Below are 6,328 nucleotides of genomic sequence, written 5' to 3' on the forward strand. Positions count from 1 at the left end.
TTCTGTGTCCTTGCATGCATAGCGTCGAGCCATTCAGGGTTGCAAACTCACAAAGGAACAAATAATGCGAGATGACTCAAAAGAACTGTTATTATTCAGGTTCCTCTTATTTTGGAAATACCACTTTTTTCAACATTAGTATTATTTCTTGTGGGTTGAATGAATCTGAAGGTTATCTCGTAAACATGTTTCACCTACATATGAACTTCTTTGTTCTTTATTGTCAATACCAAACTGTAGCTAAAGATATGCTTTTTAAAAGGCAAATGTGCCTCAGATTGCACGATTTGACATTTTAACTTTGAATGCTTTCAAGAGTGAACTCCCATCCTCACATAGAAGTGATATTCAACGACCCCACAGCCTCTTTCGTAAAAATGTTTGATCCACCCTAAATGTTCATGCCCCTGCCAAACATAGTCGGGGAAATTTTTCCCCATTCCCTCGAGCTCTCCCCCATCTTTTGAAATCCTGTCTATGTTACTGTCCACATAATATACTACAAGGTCTAAATATATAAAATTATTCAATATAAATCAGAAGTCTCTGTGTCAGTGTCTAACCAATTAAATTGATTATATTATGGCAAAAATCATGATATCACAGAGACAATTAATATAATTAGCATGACTCAGGTCTCAATTCAGTATATATTGAATATATATATGTGTGTAAGATAGTAGTCATTGATACTACACCAGAGATAGTTCTCATTACACCATCCCTTTCTGTAGACTCGCAATTCGCCAGCGTTACAAAAGATAATCAGGACCGTTCACCTGGAATGTTCTCCAAGACTCGATCAAAAATTATTCTTCACTACTAAGGTTTAAAAAGAAATTACAAATCCTATATTTGCTATCTGATTATAAGGGGATTCACATCCTACAAGCTTTTAGTAGCTTCCTTGTGTAATCCCCTCAACCATTTATCATGTTTAAGTCTCCTGTCTGAACACATCACTTTAAAATTCTTTGAACATTGTTGGTTGAAATAAAGTTGAACTGAATTGAATCTCCTAACATCTGTTTTGAAGCCACCATCTTGATATGCTTAATCATGCAAGAATATTGATTAACACAAAATATCGCCGGGGATTCCCCGGGGTTACGACACGCTTAAAAATAAACATGATGTCTTGATTACACATGCGCACTATCGGCTCCTAAACGGATATTATATATATATATATATTTTTTTTGGGGGGGGGGGGGCTGCAGCTGAATTGATTTTGTTGGTTGTTGGGGTGGTTGTGTCATAAAATGCACGATAAATAAAACATATATTGAAAGAATAAATTGGAACAATACTTATAATTGAAGGTGATAGTAAATCTGAGAAAGATACACATAAAGAAATGAAAACAAAAAAGAGACGAAAAGTGCAATGAACTTAAACAGTTCCCGGTGTGTTGATGCCTCGAGGCATTACAGCATAGGTGAACACACCTCAGGCCAGCTCTCTGAACTACCAATAGACAGAATACAGTACCCTATTGAATACAATACAATACAACAGTGTATCACTTCTAACCTTCCACCTCCCCCCCCCCCCTCCCCACACGCTCCTGTCACCTCTACGGACGGGACAACATAGGGACGAAGTAGCAATTGGAGATTAATTTGCGCAGGAATTTATTGTAGTTTTTGTCCCGTGTAGGGATACATGGTAGCGGGGAAAAGGACTTGGTCGAAGTCGATATCCGTGCTGAAGTCCTGTAGGCCCGCTGTTGCGTGGTCTTACCTACACATGCAGTGTGTATAGGCTGTATTTCATACCTTCTGTTGGTGTCTATTAGTCACTGTGGTATTCAGCACATCCTTATTGGGGCTATACGCAGGCAACATTTTGCCCTATATTTATTAACGGTGGGATGCTCGATATGTTTGGTTTTTGTAATTTAGGTATATGCAAATGAGTATCTGATACATATATGGGAAAATGGAAGAAAAAAACTAATAAAAAGGGAAGCTGGCGGTTTGGGTCATAATTGTGGTTCATAATACCTAACAAGGTTTGGTTGAAATCGACGTGGAAATGTGATTTACCGTCAAGAACAAAGGGATTTTTTTTTGGGCGATGACGTTGAGTGGGTGGGGGGAGGGGGCAGGAAAGGGACGGACACATTACCGCGCTAATCAAAAGAATCTTGTAAATTGTTCCACCTCCCCCAAACGTTTCATTATAATTTAAAAACAAACTTGCCGCAACGTATGATCATAGAAGTTTACTAGTTTATACAATACATTGGTATATACAATAGTCATAATGCCGTAAATGGCATGGTTACAATGCAAAGAGTGCGTTAAACCAGTAAACTACCTTGTAATTAGGGAGCCTCTCGTTGGTTCCATTGCTTGCTTTGTTCTGTTCTATTGTGGTGGTTCGTACGATCACTCAACAATTGACGCGATATGCTATATACGTCAATCGTTTCCATAGTGACGAGTAAATAACCAAATCGAGACAAAACGTGACGCAAATTGTGTCCTCATTTGTAAACTCAATTTGGATTTCGTCACAAAAAAGAATCTCAACATGTTATACGCATGTTCGTCACGTCCTTTATTATATAAGGGGAGGGCGTTGTGGTCAAATGGTTAAGGAAGTGGACTTGTGATCTAAGGATTACAGGTTCGAGCCCTGGCCAGATCATTGCGTTGTGTCCTTGGGTCAGGCGCTTTATCTCCATTGCCTCTCTTCACCCAGGTGTATAAATGGGGACCTGCGAGGTAACTTGTAAATATAGTTGAGTGCGCCGGTTTCTGGCTGCACCCTATGGGAAGTCCCCCGGGGGACACGTGGTTGTGGTGCACTGTGGTGCCCCAGGAGAGATTGATTGAATTGTGCACACTTTGGTGTGTGGGTGTGACAAGTTACCAATGACCACGGGCTAATAATCAGCGCATTGAGACTTAAGTGTGTATTGGCGCTTTATAAGAACTGCGTATTATTATTATAATGTTTGATATTGCAACGATTGTAATAGTCAAAATTCCCGTGTCCGGCTGTGGATTTACTTAATGAGCTAAACAGTACTGATCATCTCTTGTATCCCAGAATAGAAACTCCAGGGGATATTGTACTTATGCAATGGTCACTATAAAACGTTCAAAGGGTACAGGAGAAACTTTTGACATATAAATCCCCAACTAATGTGTTACCTTTGACAATGGCTTCGACTGCCTGTGTTGAAAGTACCAAAACGTGTGGCCCCAATAGGTTTTTCTCACGGTCAACTTTAACAAATTTCTTCTCAGCATACAGTCTTGAGATTTGCATGGATCAGTAAATAGGGCCCTATGAAAGACTTCATAGAACGAGCTCGATGGTTGTCGCAGTAACAGTCAGTTAAACAACCTAAAGAAGGTTATTGCCTTTGTCTTTATCATCTACTTGATACCTGATTACTTTCAATTATTTCTAGCTAGGACACTGTGTATTAGCTTTGACGTCTGTAATGTTTTGATATATTGTTGTTATGCACCCTCTCCAAGATATATGCTCTGTGGTATAGCGCCATCTAAAGAGAAGAAACAAAATGGCCAAAAAAAAAGTAGTATATCTATACACAAATCGATCTCTGTTTTCCTTGAACAACACTATATCCTCATCGATCTTTCCTTTTCTCTGTCAGTGTACTGCCTTTTTTTTAGGTTGGAACATTTGCTTCGAAAATGCTCTATTTGTATATAGCTTGAGACTTAGTGATCGGTTTAGATACTGCTTATCCAGATATATTCGTTGCACCTCGCCGTGTTATTAATCCCAGATCCGTCATACCATCAGAGCCTCACTGTTGCCATGCAACAGAAGACTGAATATGCTACCAACCAACCATATTCTATGGAGAGCCGTATATGTAAACATACGACTTTGATTCTTTGCACGAAAGTTTAGTTTAGTTTAGTAGAAAAAAAGGATCAGGAGGGACACTTAAGTCCCCATCAAGGACCCTATAAAGAGAGGGGAAAAACTGAAGACACAAACACTCAGACCCGATTACAATGCTTAAAGTGCTTGTCCAAAGCATTCTTAAACCCATTGACACTACTTGCTAGTACAACTTTCTCAGGCAAACTATTCCACTCATTCACAACCCTATTAGAAAAAAGTTATGACGAATATTAATCCTACTATGCGACTTTTGAAGTTTATAACAATGACCTCTAGTACAACTACTGTTTGCAAACATGAAAAAGTCGGTAAAGGATAAATTGTCGAAACCATACACAATCTTGAAAACCTGGATCAAGTCCCCACGTAACCTCCTAAGCTCCAGTGTGGTGAGATTCAACAGTTGTAACCGCCTATAATAAGGAACCCTCTTTAAGGAACTAATCATCCTAGTGGCCCTCCTCTGGACCTTTTCAAGTACTTCCTTATCCTTAGCAAAATAAGGGTTCCAAGCCTGCACAGCATACTCCAGATGAGGCCTAACCAACTGCTTATAAAGCCTAACTACGATGTCCTCTTTCAGAAAACTAGAGTTCCTCTTGATCATACCTAAAACCCTATTACCTCTTTTAGCAGCTTCAAGACAATGTTTAGAAGGTTGCAGAGACGAGTCAATGTAGATACCTAGGTCTCTTTCAACAGAGACCTGTAACTCCACACCATTTAGATTGTATGTAAACTTTTGGTTACTACTACCAATGTGCATTACCTTACATTTATCAATATTAAAAAGCATTTGCCACCCCTGAGACCAGGAAAAAATCTTATCTAAATCCGCTTGAAATTTCTCAGAATCGCTTTTGGAAGAGACCTCAGAATACAATTTGGTGTCATCAGCAAACTTCTTAGCTGTACACAAAATATCTCCGTCGATGTCATTTATATAGGCAACAAACAACAGGGGACCTAATACAGACCCTTGTGGAACCCCACTAGTAACGTTCTGCCAAGAAGAAGCACAGCCATTAATTACCACCCTCTGTTCCCTATTACCAAGCCAATTCCCGATCCAAGACAGTAAATTCCCTATGACACCCATGCTCTTCAGCAAAGAGGGCTCTCGCTGTATTATCCCTTCGTGTGTAGGGCACTTGGATCCCATTGACTTTTTTCGTCTGGTACAAAGCTTTTAGTAGTCGAGAAGAGATCTCGGCTTGTGAAGCCGGGGCGAAGGGGGTTTCCTTGCGTCCACTTTCAATATATATTGAAGATATTCTATGTAATGCAAATAAGGTAACCGTTTTCTCATTTTCACTTCGTTCTTTTTTTTGCCAACTAAGATTTCATTTAACTTTGTTTTAACACTAGATCGGGGTCCCTGGGCCCGTGCCCATCTGGTCCAAATTGGAAATCCGGTACTGGAAACTTTGAGTCGACCCTAAAATATATATCAAAATGCTTTCTCTATGCCATATGGGCTTCTATTTAGATACATGCTATTCAAGGGCTGCCATGGTATAAGATTACAAGCTTCGTTAATATTAAGTCACTGCTGATTGAAGGGCTCTTACGATGGTAGTTTAAGTGTATACTACCCTGTAATCTTTTATCTCCAAAAATATGTTATTTATACTGTATGAAATTAAAATTGGTCTAAAATAATCGCCTCCCCTCCCCTTCTCTCCCCTTCATGGGTTTTAGTATCATCACACCAGGGTTTGGTGTAAGATTGTTCTCATTCTGTACAGAAGACACTTTTCTGCCATTACTTGCCACTGTCTCTCTCTTGAAGCTAGATCAAAGTTTGTGGAAAGGATCCAGATAGATTTTAATTGAATTGCTAGTAAATGAAATTTAAAATATGTGCTTGTTTTGGGAATGATTACACAATCCGCAAACGAAACATAATCTAACAAACATGCCATATGCTATACATGACGAGCTCCCTCTTTTTTGAAACTTGCTGCCTACCACTCATTTTCCCAATTAATTGAGGGTTGGTCATAGAAATTTGAACTACGAAGAATGCTGATATATTGTATCACCGTGTGTTTAAGCAGTGAAGCCTTGCAAAAAGTGAGGGCGCTTTGCGTTGTACGGCAAAAAACCAGATCATATGTACGTCCTCATACATACATTTTGCATTCGACTTTGAAATTTGATTTTACCCGTTTTTTTCGAAGAGTACTAGGTGTACTTTTCACAACAGCGCCATGTTGTGGCAATCAAAGTGGTAAGAACTATACTCCTGACTTAAGAATCAACTTTGAAACTTTTTTTTATTTTTAATTTTGCATGCAGCTGTTAGTTTAATGTTAATGTTGCGTAGTGAGTAGTACTAGTAGTTTATGCAGGTTAACAGATCCCACCTTATGAAGTGAGAGCCCACAATGTCTTTTACAGTCGTCAAAGGATAAAATGTTAGCACGAG

Source organism: Apostichopus japonicus, chromosome 10 (genome assembly GCF_037975245.1).
Source record: "Apostichopus japonicus isolate 1M-3 chromosome 10, ASM3797524v1, whole genome shotgun sequence".
Taxonomy (NCBI): Eukaryota; Metazoa; Echinodermata; class Holothuroidea; order Aspidochirotida; family Stichopodidae; genus Apostichopus; species Apostichopus japonicus.